Below are 23,582 nucleotides of genomic sequence, written 5' to 3'. Positions count from 1 at the left end.
TTTGTCGTCGTCGTCTACCCGCATCAATATATTTAAATGCCTGGAGGAAGTACAGCAGGAGGCATGCTCACCACAGCACCTGGTTGATGGTCTGCAGAGTATACCTAAGTGTTCAAAGCTGTGAAGGTTTTAGTGTACGGGATTTTTACACGGTGGTACCCTATTGAAAAAACTCTGCGTGAGTTTGCACGAGAACAGTGATTTTTGTACGATCACGTTCATTTTGCACACGAATGCGCAGAAATTGAGCGTTACCTGTACGCATTCTGTGCGTCCTGTGTGTACATATGCGCGTACTGTGAGCTGATAGACGTTCACGCACACTCTTTGCGTGTAAAAAATCGTGGACTCTCGTGGAGAACTCTGTACGTGGACATCTGCGTGCTGAGAGGGGGCTTGCCGAAGCTGTGCGTGCTTATGTGCATACTGAGCAAGCTCAGTGAGGCTGCGTGTGGCCATGTGTGCGTTTGCTTGCTTAGTAGCAACTTGTCGAGACTGTAAAGGCCCATTTAGGGTGAAAGCAAACAAAGTTCGAGCATTCAGTGAATGATTACTTCTCAATAATGAGCAATAAGCTCACGTTTTGCTGTTTTATAATTTTCGTCTTGGCGTAAGTACCCATTAATCATTTTCAACTTCAGCAAACAAATAACCAAAAAATTATCTTTTAGTGCAAAATGGTTCCCTTCGATACTGCAGGGACCTGTACATGACAACATGCACACTGAGCAAGAACTTGTCAACATTGCAAGTTCATTGTAAAATAATGTAAAAAACAAGCTGCTAATGACTCTTACAGCATCCTTCAGTTCTTCCTTTAACCAATTCAGAAAGTTACAGATATCTTATTGATGCATGATGAAAGCCATCCAGAGCACTTATGTTGTTGCCCGTCATGCAGACAGCCATATTTCGAAATCAGAAGCAACACAACCATTTGTTGCTTGCACTCGAAAGGAGTCAATCAATGGAATAACTCTGAAAGGGCAACAGTGTTTGTTAGGTGCAACAAACAAGCTTGGGGATATAATCAGGTTCGATCAAACATGACGTGCAGAAAGCGAATTGTGAGCTGTAACAGGAATGTTACGAGGCAATTTCCAAAACCATTTCCAAAGCAATTTCCAAAGTCATTAGCATAAATTTACATACACGTAAAAAGGTCATGTAAGCCTACACGAAAAGACAGTTTTGAATTCACAGTTGGTTTCAGAAGCTCAGAAATTAGTGCCCTCTCTCAATTTCAGTGACAAATCACAGATCGATTAATTAATTCCCAGTATGGCTCCAGAACAAATCCAATGAATCTCAAATGTGCGAAGTATATATACCACACATGTTGCCTGATTAGCACCAGCATTGCATGATGCATGACAAAGTATCACACTCTTCATTCTTCTTCAATCTGTTTTGAAATTTGCACTACCACAAAGACCATCTGGATGGACTATGATTCCATCATATTGCTGAGAGTCACATTCGAAGACCAAGAGCAACACAACAGTGTGCTGCACATGAGTGGATATAATGCACTGGGACAACTGTGCACAAGGAACGCTTGTAAGGCGTCAGGTATTTGCTTGGGGAATGTAATCAAGTTCAGTCATGTTTCATGTGTAGAAAGGAAGATAAAAGTTGTAGCAGAACTATGAAATCCAACATCCAATACTGAACTTCCCCAGGTGATCTACACACACATAAAAAGCACGAAAGGATAAGCTCAGCGGTACTGTTAAGTTTGATGCCCTCTGAGGTTTGACTTGCGCGTCTGTATGCAACCATCAGATACCATCTTGAAGTTACCAGAATGCCCAAAACAACTTTGTTGAACTGTTCTACTCTAAACTGAAATACTTTTCCTTAAAACATTTTTTTTTTGCGACATGCTGTGTAGCTAATTATAAAATAAAGAAAAGAAGCTGATAAAATTTTCTCATCTCAAACGTACTGATAAGTACACAAATCTGAGTGCTTTCAAGAGAGGTGACGCACCCGGTATTCAGTGTCCAGAAGCATACATAATGCTGCAGAATCCTATAGCAAGAAAATTTCTTTTAGTTGACAGATAGCTATGTCTGGTTACAAAGTCAATACCAAGTAAGGCGCATATCCTAACCTGCACTTACATGAAGCTGCACGTGCTTCATAGGCTGTAACTCCGCCAATAACTGCTACATATTTCCCACCTCTAGCACGAGTGCGGAATCAATATACAGCATGGAAACAGCAGTTTTGTTGCTTTAGCTTCTTTACTATGCTGTTTAGGCAAGAGACGAGTTGAAATATTTGCATGGGCAGTTCTCGATTGAAGTAACGTAAAAAACATCCGCACTCCTTTCTGCTGAAGCGACTGGTGGACCACTTTTGCATGTCACATCTCGTATGACTTGCTAAGGGTCCAGACTGACACACGCACTTCGGCAAAGCTTCACACAAAACACTCTTCGCTTTTGCTATAAGCTCCGGCCACAGGAAGTAAGTGTCCCGTCACCGTTCACATCGCAAAAGAAGGCAGCGCTCGCAGGCGGTCAGTTTGAGCTGACAGCCACAGACGTTGCAGGCACACCGCCGACTAAGTTTCCAAGGAAGCCACACTGTAGAAGGGCGCCGTCTTGTAATCGAAACACACCACAGAAACAATGGCCACTGTCGCTGCTTATGAGCCAGGCATTTTTGCAACGAAGTTAGCAGTGCAATAGGCCGAAAGGTTCGACTCATCAAACGACGGCACCGCACTGCTGACCTCATTATCGTTGTCGACCAGACATCCATAGCACATATGCCCCGACGGATCGCTTAATTGGGAGCTGCTACTACTCTTGGATGAGAGCGCGCCCACCGGCAGCACACACCGGTAATCCTTCTTCTTTTGCGATTCCAGCACAGTAACAGCGGCGCGCAAGACCGCCCAGCAGCAGCACGAGAAAACAAGCGAAGCTCACGGCGGTGATCTCAGAAACCATGCAGCATGTCGGATAGGCTTTGGATTTGACGCGCTAGACCATGCCCACTCACGCACGCACGCACGCACGCACGCACGAATGTACCGACACGCATATTAATACGTCCACGCGTCACAAATTTCTCAAGTTTTTAATGCTAATATGTGCACAAGAACATAATTATTTTTGTAACGAAAGTTTCATTTGGTTTTAGTCCTTTGCTATCGCACTGCCCAAAAGCATAGAGCCCGAAAGAGACGACCTGGAGGAATGCCTGGAGGCGACGCCTTTCTAAACGGGCCGAAGGAAGCCGGAACTGGCCGAAGCTCTAGCCAACGAACGCAGCGTCTGGGGAGGGACAGCATGGCGGTCAGCGTTACTACGTTTGTCGTGGTCATGGTCGTGGTCCTTTGTGGTGCCGAGGGCATGAACCGTCGCTGGCATGAGCATTTGTCACTCTTCCGATATGTGATGTGCCGACAGCAGTGAAATTCGCTGGTGCGATGTACGAAAACGTGGTAAGGTGCTGAGTAAACCTGTGTTTATAGCGTGCGTCAGCGGGCTCGACGGATAGCGCGTCGTCCTTTGCGCGCCTTCACTGGAAACGCTATGCTGACGGTGGGGCTCATTTCCTCCATGGCGGAGCAGCTGGTGGGAGACCACTACCCGGGTGACATCTCGCATCTTGGGGGTAAGTTAATTTTCTTCGAACCTGTTCATTATTTCAAAGCCTTTGCGCACAACTGGCCACGTCAACACAGCTAGTACAGAGACGCGAAGACGCAGTGCCTATCGCGGCAGCACGCAGCGCTGAAAGGTTGTTTGCTGGCGGCACACGGGCATGAATGCGCTTGTAGTGTCAGTGGTCACACGGTCATGGTCAGTATGCCATGCAAATATGCACAGCTGATCCGATCGCGGGGTGCACGATATCGGCGCCGTACTGCCGCCGTACTGCCATTCATCTCTCGCCGAGAATGGGATATGTGCCCACCAATAGATCTTCGGCCCGGGCTTTACATTCTCGCCGCATGTTACGCTGTAATTGAAGTAACAGCGCTCGAGCAGTTTAACTACGTAGACTGCGATTCAGCTGTATGCGTTAGGATTGAGCTTCCTCCTCTTTCACTTGTATTTCACTTGTACTTTTATAAATTGTGTATTTAAGGTACGAAGCTGCATATGATCCAGCTGCGTTCGTACTTATAGCCGAGCCAGTGTAGTCGAGCCTTGAATAGCAGAACGGTGAGATAAAAACAAATTGCTCTGAAGTTTTTCGCCTCTATTTTGGCATTCGCTTTTTCATACTTTGGCTCGGAGCTGAAATGGTACAAACAACTGCAAAATGCACACAGGTGCCCTAGCTCCATTTGCCCTAAATCCCGAAGTTGCAGTGAAATTTAAGGGTAATTGAGCCTTTAATATGTACGAAGAATAAACTTGATTGTTTCATGATTATAACCAATGGCCCAAATAAATCTGACTTTGACTTAAATATGCTGAGGTACCTCTCCAATACCTTATTTGATGTTAAAGGAAAAAGTGTGGTTTTTCTGCAATTGGCACTATTAATTCATCATACCTGTGAGAATGTGAAATCAGTGCTAATCATGCCAGATTTCAAATTGAGGGACGCATGCAGAATTTGAAGCAAACCAGCCTTCTACTGAAAATATCGTTCTGCTGTGGTCTGTTCTTTTGAATAGTGGCATGTATTGTAGAAACGATGCTGGATATCGATATGCAAGTGACGTCTCGTCTGAGGCTAGCTTGTGAATGACTGCCGTGGTTATGAATTTCTTGTTGCCTGGCCCACTTCGAAATGTGGTTAAACAGTTGTGTTCCATTCTGCGACCGGCTCCTTTTTGTACCTTGCACTTTGCCTTACATGCTTGATTCTAGTCCATTTTTTGCACTGTGCTGCTGTTAAATGTGTCTTTTTACCTTGCAGCAATCTCCACATAGCTTTACCAGCAATGCCTCTTCCAAGCTCTCCAGTATAGCTGTGCCAGCCTTTCACTTGGTGCTAGGATGCCCAGCAAGCAAGCAGGCTTTTGAGGTAAGCACTGAAGACATCTTTCGACACAAGTAGCTTTTATTTTCCTAGTCCACTGCTACTTGTGTGACCCCTCGTTATGTTGATTTTGGCAAGTTAGGTTGCCTATTAAGGGCTCTCTTTTGTTTTTCACCTGCTGCTGTGGCCTACTGCATTGGTGCTCGGCTACTGAGCCCAAAGGTGCGGGATTGAATTGTGGTGGCTTCGTTTCGACAAGGCGAAATGCATATTTGCTCGTGTGTTATGCAATGTCAGTGCATGTTAAAGAATCTTTGGTGGTCGAAATTTATGCACAGCCCTCCTCTATGAATGGAGCTATTGTTCAACTTTGAGGCATTAAAGGGACACTGATGGCAAGCTGAAGTTGACCTGTGATGATGAAGTTCCGCATCCTAACCACAAAGACGACACTTTTTCTGAAAGTGGAGCTTTATAAGTCAGAGAAAGCAAAACATACAATTTTCATCAGCACCGGCTGATTTCGGAAGTAAATTGCGATGCGCTGACTCCGTTTTTTTTTGGCACAGATTCCAGAGGCTAGGCTGAACTGCCATTCACCTCAGAACGGTTATCATGGAGTCCTTTGTGTAGACTTCATGAGTTCAAATCGAGTGGCGGGAAAATTTTTAAATGTAATTTTTGCGCCAATCATTGTGTTGATGGCCTTTGCGCTGCTGTTAAAAACCGGGATAGCAGTATGGTATCCCATAAAACTAGGTTCAGGACTTGCAGGAAGTGGTTTATCACATTCCGCTAGCTTGTGCAAGAAACTACTTCAGGGATATGTGCAGGTGTCTTTAATGTGTTCCTGAGTGAGCACTAACTTGTTAGGGGGAAGGCAGCTTCTAATCTGGCACTACAGTGCCAATGTCGTGAGTGTAAATCATAAGATGACCCATCAGTGTGTACGCCTGATTTCTGTGACACTTCAGTGGTGTATAGAAGTGGTAAACAAATCTGTAAGGTATTTGATGCATATCTCCAAGGCAACGGCTGTATGAGTAGCGAAGCCATTAGTCAATCTTCAACGGAAAGAATTTTCTCTTTTAGATGACGTGCTTGTATATCAGTGACAGTTATTTGTTGTCCTGCCTTTCGCTGGTGTGGGTCATGTGTGGCGCATCTTCATGCGAGCCTTCTTTTCCTTTACAAAAAGTTCAATTAATAGTCCAACCTGTTTTCTTCTCTTTTCCTGTGTTGCATCTTTTGGCTGGTTTTAAATCTGTAACTGAGCTCAGACCGTGATAATTACAGCCGGTAAACAGGGCTACTGAATGTGAGCTTGGCATACATGCGTACTGTATGTGTGAAAGTGCAGTTTACAATATTCAGAAATGCTTGATAGCCTTACAAGAATCTAAACTTTTGTTGGAATTCCTATTTGTTCTCTGTTCAAGTGTCGAGAGTTTTTCCGCTTCATCGTGTGATTAGAGCCACTTTGGTACTTAAGCTGAAATCTTTTCTTTAGCCTGCATGTTTCTCACTTTTGGGACAGAAACTTGGAGGCTAATGAAGAGAGTTCAGCTTAAGTATAGACACCTAATCTTGGTGGCATATTTTCTTCTCTATAATGGTACGAAAGACACTACTATGCATTAATCACCATCTGGTATTCGCGTGAGACCGCTAAATAATTTATAATCAACTTTTTCTGCCATCCTGTTTCAGTGAACAATTTGACTATGGCTATGACATCAAAGAGAGGTTATAGGTCACGTGAGGCGTGAGAAAACTGCACTTATAATCGCTGCTTCATCATTTTAATTCGCTACAGCGCTGACGCCAGCATTCCTTAAGAGCCAGAAGTACCAATTGTATTGCAGTTTTTCATGCCTCACGTGACCAATAACCTCGCTTTGACGTCACAGCCATCATTCAGCTGTCGAAACCGAAACAAATACAGCAGGAGAAAGAAATTTGATTATAAATTATTTAGCGGTCATAGGAGGATGCCATGTGGTAATCCGTGTATAATACTTTATGCCTTATTACAAAGAAAAAAACACGTGCCAAACGATAAGGACAGCAAAGTGAGCTATGGAAAGAAAAATGATAAGTCTAACATTAAGAGACCAAAAGGGGGCGGAGTGGGTGAGGGAACAAACGCGGGTTAATGACATGCTACTTGAAATTAAGAGGAAGAAACGGGCCTGGGCGGGGCTTGTAATGGGAAGACAACATAACCGCTGGTCCTTAAGGGTAATGGAGTGGATTCCAAAAGAATGCAAGCATAGCAGGGGGCGGCAGAAAGTTAGATGGGCGGATGAGATTAAGAAGTTCGCGGGGATATGGTGGCCACACCTAGCAAAGGACAGGGTTAATGTGGAGACATGGGTGAGGCCTTTGCCCTGCAGTGGGCCTAGTCAGGCTGATGATGATGGTATGTGTCGCACCTTCTGCTTCGTGCTATCAGCTGGCCCATGCTTGGCCGACCAGACTAGCCAAATTTGTGATGTGGGTTTTCTATTGCACCTGCATTTGTGTACACAGAGGACTTGAATGGTAGCAGGCGATGCTGTGCATGTGTTCACGCCACAGCACACATGACCCACACTGAAAGCTTCTCTGCCTTTAGTAAGACAGCTGCATCAGTCTGGGGCATAACGTATCCCAGTGCTAGAGTATGAGTAAATTGCTCTGGAATTTTAATCTGGTATCAGGTAGCATAGCGCAAAAGAAGGCTAGCGCGGCTGCCTAATATTCTCTTGGGCAGCTGTGTTGGATTTTCAGTGCCTGTTAGTGTAATCCGAGAAAGTTCACTGTAACCCATTCGTTTCAATGTAAATTAGGAAGTCCTTAGAGCCCTGTACTTTTTAATGATAATAACAAGGTAATGCAGTAATTCAATTTTACCTGTTCTCTTTCAACACAGTAAAGTGCTGCTGGGTCGAGATCACAGTTTTACTTTGTAGGTGTGCTCAGGCTGTCATCATCATCATCAGCAGCAGCCTGACTACACCCACTGCAGGGCAAAGCCTCTCCCACGTCTCTCCAATTAACCCTGTCCTTTGCCACTTGCGGCCACTGTATCCCCACAAACTTCTTAATCTCATCCACCCACCATTTTTTCCTGTGTGTGTGTCTTTTCGCAATTCTGAAATTCTATCATACAAATGGATTGATGCAAGTAGTGTCAGGTGCGTAATGTGATACCACCAGCTCACCCCAAGCTGTGCTCAGATTTGCCTCATTGCTGCAGGAGCAATAAGGCAGGCTTGAGGCTGAGTGGTGCAAAAACATGATTTTTCAAGAATGTCTTTGTGGAAATTGCAATTAATCATGTGAATTTGCTTTCATTTTAGGAGCTGCACACAAGCTGTGCGCCTTTCCATGCTGATTATGCTGGCCAGGTACGCTTATGGTTACATTACTAGGTTGTTTTCATAATGGCAGTTGTGGATTTCTGTGTGGTTTTAAAACATAAATTGTATAAGTATTTGGCCTGCCACAAAAGTATAGTGGTGCATTCAAGGCCAGTGTTACAAAGGGATGTTTTGATTGCTGCAAGAACTTGAAGGCCCCTGTGTGGTCACTGTGGAAGGCCCCCTCCCTACTTAGGAATTGCTATTTGGGTTACTCAGTCATTTGGCAGAGGAATAGTGTATAGAGATAAGGGATGGAAGAATGCTTCCAACTAAAGAACAAAATCCAGCAAGCAGTCATAGAAGCAGAAGTACAAAAATGGCAAGGCTTTCTCTAATTTACATCGAATCTTTTTCACTTAGACTTCTTATTGCATACAACGGCTGATGCTTGGCTTGCACACATATTTTCTTTAGGTATGCAGTAGGTCTCACATTCTTGTATGATATGGTCACGGTGCCAAAAATGATGGTGGTGTTAGAAAACTCGGAATATAGAGGAATTTTATTGCTGACCTTATGGAGAACTATGGTAGCTGTGCAGTCGTTATAAATATCTTCCAATATTTTCACATAACACTCTTCTACACCCTGATTCCACAATGCCTGCATGGCAGCTGTGGTTCCACCGAGTCAATTGCTGTCTGGTAGTCAATGAAGGCTATATATTGGGGTTGGTTATATTCTGCCCATTTCTCTATCACCTGATTGATTGCATGAATGTGGTCTCTTGTTGAGTATCCTTTGCGAAAGCCTGCCTGATCATTTGGTTGATTGAATTCGAAGGTTGTCCTGACTCTATTAGTGATTACCTTAGTAAATACCTTGTAGACAATGGATAGTAAGCTGATCGGTCTGTAAATCTTCAAGTCCTTGACATCTTCTTTCTTATGAATTAAAATAATGTTCGCATTCTTCCAAGCTCCTGATACGCTCGTGGTCACGAGGCAAGCGTGTACAGGGTGGCTAGTTTCTCTAGCACAATCTCTCCTCCGTCCTTCAACAAATCTGCTGTTACCTGATCCTCACCAGCTGCTTTGCCCCTTTGCATTGCTCCTGAGGCTTTCTTTACTTCCTCCCTCGTTACTGGCGGGATGTCCCATTGCTATGCTCTACTGCCTCTCTCCGTAACGTTCTGATTACATTCACTACTGTAGAGATTTGTGCAGAACTCTTCGGCTACTTTAACTATCTTATCCATATTGCTTATGACATTGCCCTCTTTGTCTTTTAGCGCATACATCTGGTTTTTACCTGTGATTAGTTTTCTCTTCACTGATTTTAGGCTACCTCCATGCTTTAGAGCATGCTAGGTTTTCTCCATGTTAAACTTTCTTATGTTGGCTACCTTGCACTTATAAATAACTTCGATAGCTCTCCTAGTTCTATTCTATCTCTGAAGTTAGACGTCCTCATGCTTTGGCGTTTCTTCATCAGACCTTTCGTCTCCTGAGATACCTTGCAGGTATCCTCTCGAATGATCTGACCACCTACTTCTGCAGCACGCTCCAATGAATTTAAATATGTATTTAAAGATAACAGTTGAGGTGGGAGATTGAGCTTTGAGATTTGCACTTCAACTCGGGAGTTATGCCACTGCTACACAGAATACTTCATCGCCGTAGAGATATTTCATCATCTGGCACCAAGCTGCTGTGGCGCCACTGTCACAGTTGATAATTTTGCTGGGAAGCTGTTGTAGCGCTCACACAGTTTTGAAAAGGTGGTATTCATTGTTTTTGTGCTATTGGCAACAGTGATAATATGCTTGCTGCAGTGTTTTGTGGCTAGCCTTCTTTTTTTTCAGTGAAATAAGTTGTACATTTCATGTTGAGTATTCTTTCAGCGATTAAATTGCTTTGATTTTATTCCTTCGTGTATAGTTGCGAGTGCTCCATGTCTGAGTGCAAATTTCTACCACTGAAATGCCTTCAAAATCTTAATAGATGTCCACACTGTTCTAGGGACTCAGTGGCTATTGGAAATGCCCATTTAGCTGTATTCAAGTGGCACCGAGTTAATAGCCATTTGAAAGCCTTCAAAATGCCTGTGTGACACGGTTATTAGATTTTGTGCAGGTTTGATGCTGAGCAGTCTGCGTGCTTGAGTCGGGTTTTCCTGTGTCTGTATTTCAAACCTGAAACTTTTTGAAATCATCATTAGTTCATTAATGGAAGAAGTACTTGTGCCCTTTTCTGGAATTTCCAGAAAACAGATTAACTGAATTTTTTTGCATATGCTCCTACCTTTTTGCAGATGCTGCATAGTGAGAACCTGTATCAAGACGCCAACCTGCTGGACTTGGAGAAACTGAAGAAATTGTTTAGCCACTGTGTGGCACCCATCATGAGGGATGTGGCATTAATAAAGCCAGTTAAGGTGACCTTATCTATGTCCTTTTGCAAGCATGCTACACACATGAGAGCCATCCCACGAAGCACCGTTTCTGCAAAGCTTGTTATCTCACAACATGCATGCTGAATGAGGCAGTGACAGACAGATGAGGAGGCCTTAATGCAGTACATTAGCGTACCGTGTTGAGCAGTGATGTAGGAGCCTTGCAGCCATGCAAGGTATTATCGGCATCATGATGGTAACTCCATTAGACACTGTCTAGTGCTCTGTGAGCCAGACTCGGCTCTTGAACATTCTGGGACTCACCCTTGGCTCTCGGACATTCTGGAAGCCTCACCCGGCTTGCGCATATTACGCGAGGATGTCTCCTGCTGTACGAGCCTTACGCGGCTTGCGCACTTATGTGAGAGATGTCTCGCGTTTGCGAGCTTGCTCAGCTTGCGCAAATTATGTGAAATATGTCTCGCGTTCTGCGACCTCGTTCAATCGTCGCATTTTGCGTGGCAATAAACACGCAAAGATAGGCACGCAGAATTCACGCTCAATATTTTCAATAGGGTAGCAAGGAAATACAGGGAGCTTTATTGGAGAAAAATTGAATAGAAATATTTTTGGAGCTGCGACAGGTGAAAACTGTCGCACCTTTCTGTGTGCATTTTGTCAAACCGGTGCCACCACCAATCATACGTGATCAAATAGGGACGATGGCAGCTGTGTGAAACCCCTTTTACGCTACCTATAGGGACCAGGCGGCCATTGCATGGCACCAGCGTTGCCTCAACGGAACAGCGCCACCCGTGGCAAAAAACTCGTCAGAGGAATGAGGAGTGAGCGGCGTAGCCAGTTGCGCTGGGCAAGAATGGCTCTACCCATCGTTCTGTGGTGCAGCTTTCAAAGCTTAAATAATGGCACGCAGTCTTTTCGATCAGGGGAGAGCCTTTACGAGGCGAGCCATCTGTACGGCCAGTGCGGGTGTCAGGGTGTGTTCACACACATATTCCCTAAGTGCATACTGCAGACAAAGCTGAACGCACCAAGCTACGATGTGGACCTGGAAAAGTCCAACTTCATTCCTTCGGGTAACCGTTGTAATACACAAAACCGATTTTACATGTCTTATTACTGCCTGCATGCAGTTGGACGCATCAAGGAACATAATTGCAGCAAAATGCTCCTGCAAAGTCGGTGTGGACGCCCAGTGCAAGCATGCTGCGGCACTCACATCGTCGTTGATTAAGGAACGGCGTCGTGCATGAGCGCCAGTCGAAGTTGGGGGCGCCTTCTAAGAATATTTACCCGAAAGGAAAATCCTGTGCTCATGGGACGACGGTACATTACCTCATTACTTACGGCAGAATGGATGCGAGTTTCACGGTAATACGAGGATGTTTGCAACAGCCACAGTAATGCGTTTCTAGAATAAACACCGCTTGACAGTAAACAATTACTTCTTGTGGAAATGCAGTGCTTTATGCTGAATTGGAAAGCATGGTGCCAAACTTCTCTTGCTGTTCCTTGGAACAAAAATTCCAAGGGTGCACTCAAGTATGTTTGGGTGCAGTAATGCGAAAGCATTCCTCTTATTGCTGCCAATAATGTTAATTGCTGCGTGTTTGTTATTTTATGCCTGTGCCATTTCTAAGTCGTGTTTTTGGTCTAACTTCGGTTCTATCGCATCCGGTGACATCGGTGCCCTTTCTAGAGAGTCTAGTAAGCTAGTTAATTCAGATAATTAAATCAGCAGTTCAACTAAATTGCTGATGAATGCTAGAAGTAATGCACGAATTGGGCTAATTAGGTCAATGATTTAATTGCGCAGTTAGTTTAGTCGTGGTGACTTAACTGAATGTAATGCAACTTAATTTTGTTTAATTAAGTAACTAGTTTACAAATTCAAAAGGTCTTCTTATGAAACACCAAAGCATGAAAGCCTCTATCCCAACAGAAAGAATAGTCTTTCGTCTCCCGCTTTTTAACACTGTTACTTGGTTACCTCGGCGAAAAGCCGTGACCAGAAGTCGAGAGGTTGCTCTCCTCTAGCGACCTGCCACCTGCAGGGCAGTGGTGCGTTAACTGGTCTGAGGACTCCCAGTGATTTATGAAGCTGCCCAACAGATTACGAGGCTGGCAGGGAGGGGAGCAGTGAAATTATTGGTGGCAATAGGGTGCTTGGGAAGAGCAACTTGGGTCTCCCAAGCCCCATGGGTGGCTGTGTCGGTCGCTCAAATTGCATCATTGCAAAACACAATTTAGCAACACTTGTTTTATTTCATGCCACTCTAACATTCTTGTGTAGAATTTGCAATGCAGCACTCCTGGTCGGCAATTGTTCTGCACGTGCAAAGGGTCCTGTGATGGGTCGCCATCTGCTGGGGCAGCTGTGAGTAGAATGGAGGGAGCACATGGAGATCTGGTAAAGTTGCTGCACGTGTGCACTCATGCACCATAGTGGCAACCGGTTTTATCTTTGTCAGTTATCAGTTGCCAGGTCCCTAGTCTGGAGGTCAAAACCTCCTCAAATTTGATTGACTACCCTCTCTCCACCGTTGCAATCGAGCAACTGCACTAAGATGGCACAGTTTTGTTTTCGTGTGCTTGCTTCGCTGCTGTGGTGGAACTTTTTTTATCTATTTTTACTGCAGCAGTTGTTTCCTAGGGGAGAAAAAAAAATTGGCACGGGCTTGACCACGTTTGCACCGAAATGTCAAGAGAAAGCCCTGTGAAAGGCTTTCAATGTTTAACTGTTTATTTTGACACTTTTTAATTGAAGACATTTTGGTGATCTGTGAGGTAATATTTCAGTTCTGTTAGAGTTGCAATATTTTTACTGAGTAGTTGCATGTCCTAGACAGGTGATGAAGCATTTTATGTTGCTTCTCTCTAATGTCTCATTCGTTTCATGGAAACATTGTAAAAGCGGTGCTTTTGAGGCTGAAATAAACAACCAGATAAACAATGGCACAAAAATAAATGTCAAAAGGTCTGTGTGAGTCAACAAGAACCTAACACTGCAATGACGCCTGCTCAAGCATTTCTGTCAACTAGGTTGGTCCAAGGTGCCCAGTTCTGGCACAGTTTTGCAAGAAATGTTGCAGTAAATTTTGCCAGGCAATTGTCAGCCACACAGCGGCTGGTTTTAGTGTAGCATAGTCCTTCTCGTCCCCTGTGGTTCGTTTCCCCGCAATGCACCCTCCTTAGTTGTGTTGCTTTAACTAACCAGTGAGGGTACTGGTCACAGCGACACGAGCGCCACGGATGGCGTGTTTGCGCTGCACTTGCGGGGAGACACGGTCCTCTTCGGCTGGGAACGTGGGAAGTGCACTGACGTCCACACGGACGGCTCCGTTCTCCGCTGACGGGCGACCTCGTGGTGGAAACATGTTCCCGTCAGCTCGTCCCATCTGGCCTTGGAGTCTCCCCCTGCCCTAGCGTGGGCGAACGTTCGCTCGTAATTTTGCTGGTGCGCCGGACGTCCTCGGTTCCTCAGCGTATCTTGTTGCTAGCTGGCGTTATTGTTGCAGCAATAAATGCCTTGTTTGTGTCAGCCACAGTGTGTCGTTCCTTTGTTCCCTCAGAGCAAGGCCAGCCGTGGTCGGCATGCGCTCGATAGCATACGTGACCACGGGGTGGTGTCCGGTGGTTTTCAACTGTGTCAGCCGCGGTTAAACAGGGAAAACATATTTATTTATTCATTAAAACCCCACACCCTTTAATTTCAACCACCCAAGCTTTTGCAGCACACAGTCATGGAGAACAGTTTATAGGAAGCAAGTTCATAGAGAATGATTTATTTCCTGCATTAAGTCACTGGCCAGGCAGTAATTAGAGCACGTGTGTCCTTCATGCTTGTATACGACGAGCACCCCAGACATAATAATGGAGAGGTAAAATCTCAAAAGTTGTTTGCTCTTTGACCTTTTTTTTTCTTTCTTCTTTGACACAAACAGTGCCTAGTTGCAAACATTCCGAACGGCTGTCTTTCAGTGCGATATGAAATTTTCATTCTGGCACTAGTCTTGTGAAAATAATGGTGCAGACTAGGTTACACGACACAATAACACCGAGTTGGGAAACTTTTATTTCATACCACAGCAAGTGCAGCAGCCATAGATAAACTGCTGGCCTTCCCTCTTCGCCGCAGCTTTTGGGTGAACATGTCGGCACTAGTAGTGGTTGTAAGAAGGCCGGACACTACCTTGTCGAGGCCTCTTGCTTTGAAAATGTACCATCCAAAACTTACCTTCAGGTCACACCATGTATAAAAAGTGCTAAGAATGCAATTCTATAACAAGTACAAGGCATCCATTAATACCCGTGCAGTGCTTTGACACTGTACTCTGGCAAACAGAAGCTACAGTTTTGGCCAGAAATGAGGTTTAATCCGATTACTTATAAATGTGCCTAACAGAGTTCCACCTGAAAACGAATGCTCATGACAGAGTACACAACTAAATTTTAGTTCTGTTCTGTCACCTCAGAATGTCGTGCAGCACATTAAAAAACAAATGGCCACGTGGACTGTGCCAACAAGCGTTGAATATTCAATTTACAACTGCCTTTTTCTCATGCTCTTACGGTTTCAACTGCTAAACGGTGGCTGTGATGTACACAACGTATTCAGATCGCGTAAGACAAAAAAACTATTTTTGTAAATATTGTACTTTTTGCATGGCCTCTGTGACCTGAATGTATCTTGTGTGTGTGTGTATGTCACCGCCGCCGTGCATCTTTTGCACTGCAATGACATGGGGAAAAAAATCAGTTATAAGTTATTCAGCTGGCTTAAGTGAATTCCACACCCTAATATATACAACTGTCCAGTGCATCGCTCCAAAGGAAACGATATTTGCACCCAAAATTTGTTGCCTCTACTGTAATATTTCGCTGAGCGGTCACAAAGTCAGGTATGCTATTCACACTACAGTTAATTTTATTTTATGCGATTTCTAATGCTGAATTGAAATCTGACCAACAATCTTATAATTTCTACCATACTCTTGTGACTAGTTTTGCCGACTTTCCTTTCATTCTCAGTATGGCTCATTCTGGCTGTGCTGGTGTTGGTGGTTCTGCAACAGACTCATCCACTGCTGTGAAATTTCCATTTGAAATTGTTTTCTGCCACCATGTTCAAGCTCATCAGGCGTGCATGCTAGTGATGCAAAACTATCGGAACATTGACTATCGATAGTACTACTAGCGATAGTGAAACTTTCAATGGTAAGATTATTGATAGTAACAATATTGGTATTATGCATTTGTTGGCCAGCAATATAACCGAAACATTTGTGATACCTGATTGGTTTGACGGTCTCATATGGCTTAATGTCCCAAAGAGACTCAAGCTATAAGGGATGCAGTAGCATGAAAATACATGGAAGCCCATCTAATAAAGAGCTGATAAAGGAAATCCAAAAATGACACCTATGCAAAATGAAAAAACTACAGAGAATGTTTACTGCATTGGAATCGGAGCAAAAGCATAGATTTGTGCCACATAGAAGACGACGGTGAGCAGGCAGTGCCACGGGACGGAGCAGATGGAAGTTGATGAAGACGACGCTCTACAATGCACAGCGCGAGGGTGCAACTTATTTACACTCACAACTCATTTAGGCTCATTCAGACAAACCACTCCGCGGTCAACCACTCATAAGTTGGTTCGATTCGCCTGCACTGGTTCGCTAAAGTTCCATGGCGGTGTCGCGAGCGTGCAACGCCAGTCCCTGCAGTTCAAGTGCAGCTTGGCACTGGCTGCTTCCAAAACAAACGGTCGAGTGCATCGTCTGCTATCCTTGGCGTCACCACCCAGCCAGCAGCGTGGTGCCCATATATCAACGGCCGCTTACATCCCGAACTGTGTGAAGAATTTCAAACAGCACATCATAGCAGCGAGGTGTTTCCATGCATCAGCACCAATGCAATCTCGCGGCAGCTAAGCGAAACGCACGTGTGTTCTTTTACTCAACACAACTGAGGTGTGCGCGTGTCGACTTGCATGTTGAGGGGTTGTTGCAACAACATGCATAATGATGCATGCACGTGTGTACTTTTTAGTTAACATAACCGGCTTTAAGTACTGTTATAACTTTACGGATGCGTCGGCAAGCACGGTGGTCGAGAAATACAAGGTACGTGCCAGCGAGGGACGCCGTCCTTACCTCCGTCGCCGCCTTCTCGGGTGGCCAATTACTTTCTATTAGAGTCGGGTTGGTGTGGGGCGCCGTTCTCATTGAGGAGTGGAATAATTTGAGTATCTCCGCCGTTTATCGCAAAGCGCAAGCTGTCGGCTGCTGCTGCACCATTTCGGCCCCGACCACTGAGGAGGTGCACAGTTTTGCTGAACTAGACCTGCACGTCTGCAGTTTTTTGAAACGATTGGCGTCGTGCAGACGGCGCCATTTTGCACTGCTAAAACGAATGGCGAAGTGCAGCACTGCATGAACCAGTTCACGTAGTGTAGACGAATCGAACGGACTTATAGTGACTTGCGTATCACTCACTCATGACTCGTTTAGGCTTACCTTGACTCAGGGCTCCTATAAGCTTACACATCGAACAGCTGAATCGTTTATATGCCCAATGGCCCAAAATATGCGCCTAAAACGCCAAAAAAAGTTGTTAAAAGCACAGTGATGCCACGAGCTCTTAATTGCAGCTAGACTAGCCAGGCCTCGCCTAGAGGCCTGTAGCTGCCACCTGTAGGATTTAAAGATCTGAGGCCACTGCATGTGTTCGGCAACCAATTAAAGAACAGTAAAAAAGTAGAACTTGACACAGCAAGCAACAGCTAATATCCAACGACACCTTGTGCGGCTACTAATAAACTGTTCTCACCTTTCTGTTATGGTTCTAGAGTGCAGCAGCCACAAAAATTACCACAAAACAATGAAACAGCTGTACATCATCATCATCAGCCAAAGCGTATTCAGTATTATGAGTTCACAGCAAACTCACGTTCATGAACATTAAAATCACGCCCAATAGGCATCTTGGATTCACTTGGGATAGTGGGATTGTTCAACCTTACACCATGGACTATTTAATTTGATAGGCCCACACTTACCGGACTGACCAGGATTTAGATCATGATCTGAACGTGAGTCCGAACTCGCAATTTAAATCATGATTTCAAAGTGAATCTAGACTCATTCACTTCTCAGATCATGATCTGAAATGAGCCTGAGCGGGTCCGCCGAATTATGCCGGTTAGCATATAATTTGAATCTGTCTGTACCTCTTTGATTTATTATATTGCCTGCTCCCTCTGAGATTCTCCTTTGATATAATTATTGACTGTAGACATGAAGTCACATCCAAGTGGCTGAAGACTGCGCCCGGACCCAAGAGCGCTGAGCCGTCGTCTATGCGAATGGGTCATCCCATCCTTCTCCGTTGGATGGCAGTTATTTTAATCAATCCCGAATGTCAGGCAGAAAGAAGGAAGGCGAAAGTCCTCCATGGGTAATATTCAGTTGCAGAGCTCTGTGATCATAATGCCTTTTGGTTAGGTATCGCAGACACGGACATAAAACCGATATCCACCACTTCCATATGGAGCACAAAGGCACATGAGGAGGAAGAAGCGGCCATTGCCTTAGCCATTTTAAGAAAGAAAGCCATGACAATTTTCAGTGAGTGTATAGTGTACTACTATAATACTATTCTAGAACACTACAGCGACTCAGAAAGAGCTGTTCGAAACATTGCAAAAGGGAGCGTCCACAAACCCGCCAGACAACTCCTGGAAGAGCAAAACCTCAACGCAAAACCCATTAGAATAATATGGGTTCCAGCCCACGTGTCGCATCCCGGGAATGAGGTGGCCGACAACTTAGCCAGATGTTTAGTCAACCGTGCAATAGGCAAGCCAATCTTGAAGTCTGCCAGAGAGACCTTCACCACCTGCCACAGCATTACATTACATTGTCACATACTGGTGACGGCAGTGAAGAAAGCAGCCAAACAAGGCTTCCAAAAGAAACTGTTTATTGGGCTGACCTGCACCCACAATGAACTGAATGACTCGGCGGCGGTGAAAGCAACGAGTGTGCTAGGCGGTCATTGAACAGAAAAATGCCCGCTGCTCTCGGCCCTGCTCAGTTTGAAGCTGATAGTGAACTTTCAAGGTATAGGTACAAAGTTACTGCAACAGTCTGGAACATCCTAGAATTAGCTCCACCTGGATGCGATCAAAGAAGGTAAATCTGGTTGCGTCTTGCGAAACAAACAAAGTCACAAAGCCGGTTGGCAAGGGCTTTGAAGAAGAAACAAACAAACTACACAAAGATTCACGGCAATATTACAGAAACACCAGGCGGACACTCCCACCGCCAGAAAAAAAGCCTTAGCAAACATCAACAGGTGGCATGGCGAAAACTGCAAACACATTCCCAAACACCCTATCTACACAAGGCCTATCCAGGGGTCTACATCCCTGAATGTAAGCTCTGCAGAGCCACAAAGGCAGATTTAAAGCAAATTTCATTCGAATGCAACAATCTAAAACAAGAGAGAGGATGCGGTGTCCAGCTCAGACCCGCCTACTCAACTGCAGGCGATCAACTGGGCTTGGGCACTGGGAACGAAAAGACAGGACCTCGCGACCACAGCATGCGGAACCAGGGGCGCGATTACGAGTCGCTCAAAATCGTCTCAATCGGAAAGTGTCTCAAAAAGTGTCTCATTTGCCCCGTTCCTATTGGTCGGTCGTGACCAGCGGCCATATTGGTTTTTTGCGTCACCGGCCGACGTCATAAGTGTGCCAAAAGTGTTGACGTTGCTCACCTAATTATGCGAGCCGATTGAGACGATTTCTTGCGACTAGAACGAGTGGTCTCAAACCGCTCGAGACAGAAAATGGCGGTTGTTTACATGGCCGGTGGCCGCGCGAGCAGCGGTGTAAGAGGGTGCATGAAGACGGTTTTGACGTGCCGGACGAGTTGTTTCGACGTTTTGACATAGGAAGGAGCATAATGGCGGTGCGACGAACTCGCCGTTGAACTTGGAGGTGTGCGGGTGAGTGCGCGGTCAGTGGAGCGGCAAGTGCCTGTGCGCGCCTTCGCCGCCGGTGGGTTTCAAGACACCGTAGGAAATGAAGTAAACGTCGGCGTAGCCCAACCGACTGTGCAAGTGTTTGCGGTGAGTTGCGGAGACCACTGTCAAAGTTAAGTCGCAGAAGGTGCGCGCTTTCCGGCGAGACCCCTCAAGACAAGGCGGCAGCGAAGGTGGACTTCCTTCGCATAAACTTTCGCCACCGCAGTATCCCCGGCGGCGTCATCCGAGCATCATCCGAACGGAACGGCGCCACCAACACGAATATCGAGTGCTAAAACCCGAAGCGGGCGGCATGAGTTGGTTACGAGGCGGAAGAGTGATTGTTGCCGCAGTGACCGGGCGTGCCGGCTCTTAATTCCCGCAGTAAAATTGCAAGCTCCCATCAGCTGCACCGGTCTGCTTCCGTATGTCGGCAGTTGCTGTAGTGTGATTATTCATGGTCGCCGGGTATTTTCTGAACAAAAATAAATGCAATCACGCATCGCCCTTGGAGCACATTTGCCATCGATAGCAGCAAGGTGAGTTCACACTGGCGAGTCGCGGAGGTCGCGCGACAGGCTTAAATCGATTTATTACGCTCCCTCCCCGCTTTACATGTGCTTCGCAAACCGTAACTAATTGACCGAAATCGGTCGCCTAGAATACTAGCGCGACGATTGCAACTCGCCAGTGTGAACTTGCCTTAAAGCTGCCTTCGCCGTTTTTCGAGCCAAGCGCTCCTTCCAAATTGTTCTCGGCAGACTCGTAGCAATCACTGCCTTTAAACAGATATTTCCGCGCACTTAAGACGTCTGCGCAGTACTTTGATTCTGCGTAATGTGTAAAAAAAGAGGACAGCCGTCGAATCAGCTGATTTTTTTTCTGGCTGCCATGTTTACGATGGCTGAATATGTGCGTGGAGGGATAAGGCTGAATCGGTTGAATCAGGCGGCAGCTCACGCCGCCTAGCCGCCGCTACCGACGCTTTTCCAGCGTCAGCGCACCCTCGCGGCAGCAAAAGTTACTGAAGAGCAAACTTAATTGCAAAATTGAGGACGCTTCTTCTTTTGCTTCATGTCGTTGAGTTTGAAACATAGTTTGTTAGCGAAATAAAACATTCTTCAAATTATTAACGGCGTGTTTACAGAAAAACTTTAGCATACGGTCCCTTATTGCGCAACTAAATGCTTCCTGGGTGGAACCCTACTATTAGACACCACAACCTCGCTGCTAATTGGTTGATTCCGCCGTCAACAACTCGCGGTGTCGTCATTTTGACGCCAGAGTCTCAAAATTGAGACAAAAACTCGTAATCGCGCCCCAGAGGGCTGATCAGACGGCCACCTCATGCACTCTGGAAGCCCACTAGAATCAACCAAATCCTTTCTGTTGACGATATATAGTTGTTACCAACACCACCTGCAAATGGCACACTACAGACGAGCACAGCAATTCGACACGACAGGCACACAAGTATACACAATACGCGATGGCCACACAGTGACAAGCGACTGCAGCATGCAAGGAACTGATAGCCAATGCCAATAGCGAAAGATGTGTCACCTTGCTCCATTTTATACGGCAGACTTCTCACTGGAGAACAGCATAGTGCAGAGGTCTTCGGAAGACGAAAATATGATGAAGCCCGACCGCTACGCAGTCCAAGTACGTACGATTTGCACTTCCCTGTGCCACCTGCAAAATGCACAGTCTGCGTCACCCTTGTGTACAGCGCTCTAGCAATGTGCACCGTACCATAAAAACCTATGCTGGAAAGCAGCCCATGGTTTCCGGGCAAGGTGCTTGTGCCCATCTTGCCGGCAGGTCTGTGTGGCTCTACTTCCGCTCAAGCGTTGAATCTAAATGCTAGACGCTGCGATAAGGCATCCATTTCTAAGCAGTGAAGTGCGTCCCTCGAGCGCTCTAAACAAGGTTGACGCAAGCTGTATTGCCCACAATACCTGGCTGGGCCTCTAAGCGATGTGGAAATGCACGTTTTTCGCGATTTCAGAGTTTCGAGAACTTCTGCGGCTCCTGTACAGGAGCGGCCGAAATAGTACGGTGCACGCTTCAACGTGTAACTTTCTCGCGGCGACCGTGCAGAAGATAAGTTTTTTTCCTTTCTTTTGCCTGTTACTTGTACGATCGCATAGGCAGCAATGGCTAGTCTGTGTATAACGTGTTCTCCATATTATGACCGAACCTGTACGAAAGCATACGCCGCCGGTTAAGCAATGAAAACAAACACCGCACATTGAGTATCTGCATGCTCATTAAGAAGGGCTATTTGCGTTCTAACTCACATTATAAACGCCGCCGCCGTCAGTCACCCGCATTCGATCCTCTTGACACCTTAATTCTCTCGAATCAGGTGCTAAATATCAGACGTCGCTCTCGCTTCATATTCTACACATTCGCGATGGCTTTCCGTGTTAAGCAGAGGCCTCCTCCGCGCGAAATGCAGTTCGAAATAAACTCCGCGTCGCACTATGCATCGCTCGTACTCCGACATGTTTGTTTGTTTCTGTTTCTCGGATTTGTGCTAGGCTACAGGCTCGTTCTGACTTGCAATGGATACAGACTCATGAAATGATGAAGCTTACAAATTTAAACGAATATATTAAATCTTATATTAAATATAACTTATATATTATTAAATATAACTTATATTAAATTGCCTTATATTAAATAACAGCACAATTTCAGATAACCGTGCGTTCTTTTTCGCACAGTTGCCTTCCTTTTGCTTATTCCTTTTTAAAAACAAGCCCAAGGGCGCTGGGCTATGGTTGCAGCGCAAGAGCTGAGGATTAAGCTCCCCGCCGATTCCCCCCCTAAAAAAAAAAAAAGAAAGATAAAAACGGAGGACACACAAGCTCCACCTTACGGGTATGACGCGATAGCGTAGTGGGTTAGGTTTTTCATTCTGAGCAGTTTGACACCTTAGAACACATTTTTCATATCCATTACACACTAACTTTTCGTAATTAGCATCATCAAGCATTGCCTTTCCATTCTGAGCACCTTTGAACCCACTTTTTCCAATTTTTTCATTACTTTAATTAATCAATAACAATTATTTCATTAACTCGTCATCGCCTAGCTATTGCACACCAATCAATCACTAGAAGCACAAATTACCATGATGAGATTTTTTTTACGCAGTCCCTGATTATTTACAACACGTAGTGCCAACTATGCCAATGGTTTTTTCCAACGAACGAGCTGTCTACATTGTTGCGTAAAAGGTTTTTCCGAAAGTCGTGAAAAGGTCTATGGAGTATACGAAAGTTCCACACGTCATGGCCCAGCGAATGCTGTTGTGCAGCTTTACTTCTTCAAGTAGTACGATAGGCAAAATCAAATGACTGGCCACTTGATAAGTGCAGGTTTTTCTTCTGTGCTTGCACACAGTCTTTTTCAATACTTCGAACTAAACACTGAGATTATGTTTTGACCCAAAATATCAACTATGAGCGTACCGTTCAAAATAACTCTTCTGTAACTCCACTTTTTGCTTTTCTCATGAACAGTGCATCACAACACTATTTTTTGCAATCTCAGCATGAATAACCTTAATTTTCTACGTAACAAGGTAACAAGCGGGTGCTCCCAAGAAGTGACGGAATTCAGAGCCAACACAAACCTGAGCGAGTGTGTTGTGAATTTAAATCACATAGCGCTTTTCCATGGGCACACAGAGCCGACACGGAAAATAAATCTCAGTGACATCATGGACAATTTTATGTGGAGATCAACTGTGCAAAGAAAGGCGTTCTTGATTTCGTAGTAGCCTTTGTATAAAACGAAGAACAGTAAAGTAAAGTAAAG

General features: G+C 45.2%; 1 long non-coding RNA gene across 1 annotated transcript; it reads right to left on the bottom strand.

The window, feature by feature from the left end:
* Positions 1-12,989: 12,989 nt before the first annotated feature.
* On the bottom strand, positions 12,990-22,069 carry LOC149325252 (uncharacterized). Its single transcript, XR_016286411.1, has 3 exons — positions 22,055-22,069; positions 21,315-21,446; positions 12,990-13,093 (listed from the first exon to the last, which is right to left on the bottom strand). It is a non-coding gene; the product is annotated as an uncharacterized LOC149325252 (long non-coding RNA).
* Positions 22,070-23,582: the final 1,513 nt, after the last annotated feature.

The sequence above is a fragment of the Amblyomma mixtum genome, chromosome 10, assembly GCF_055824585.1.
Source record: "Amblyomma mixtum isolate Tamu chromosome 10, ASM5582458v1, whole genome shotgun sequence".
NCBI classification, from domain to species: Eukaryota; Metazoa; Arthropoda; class Arachnida; order Ixodida; family Ixodidae; genus Amblyomma; species Amblyomma mixtum.
Note: the sequence above shows the minus strand (reverse complement) of the source record. Positions and strands in the feature narration are given on the sequence as shown.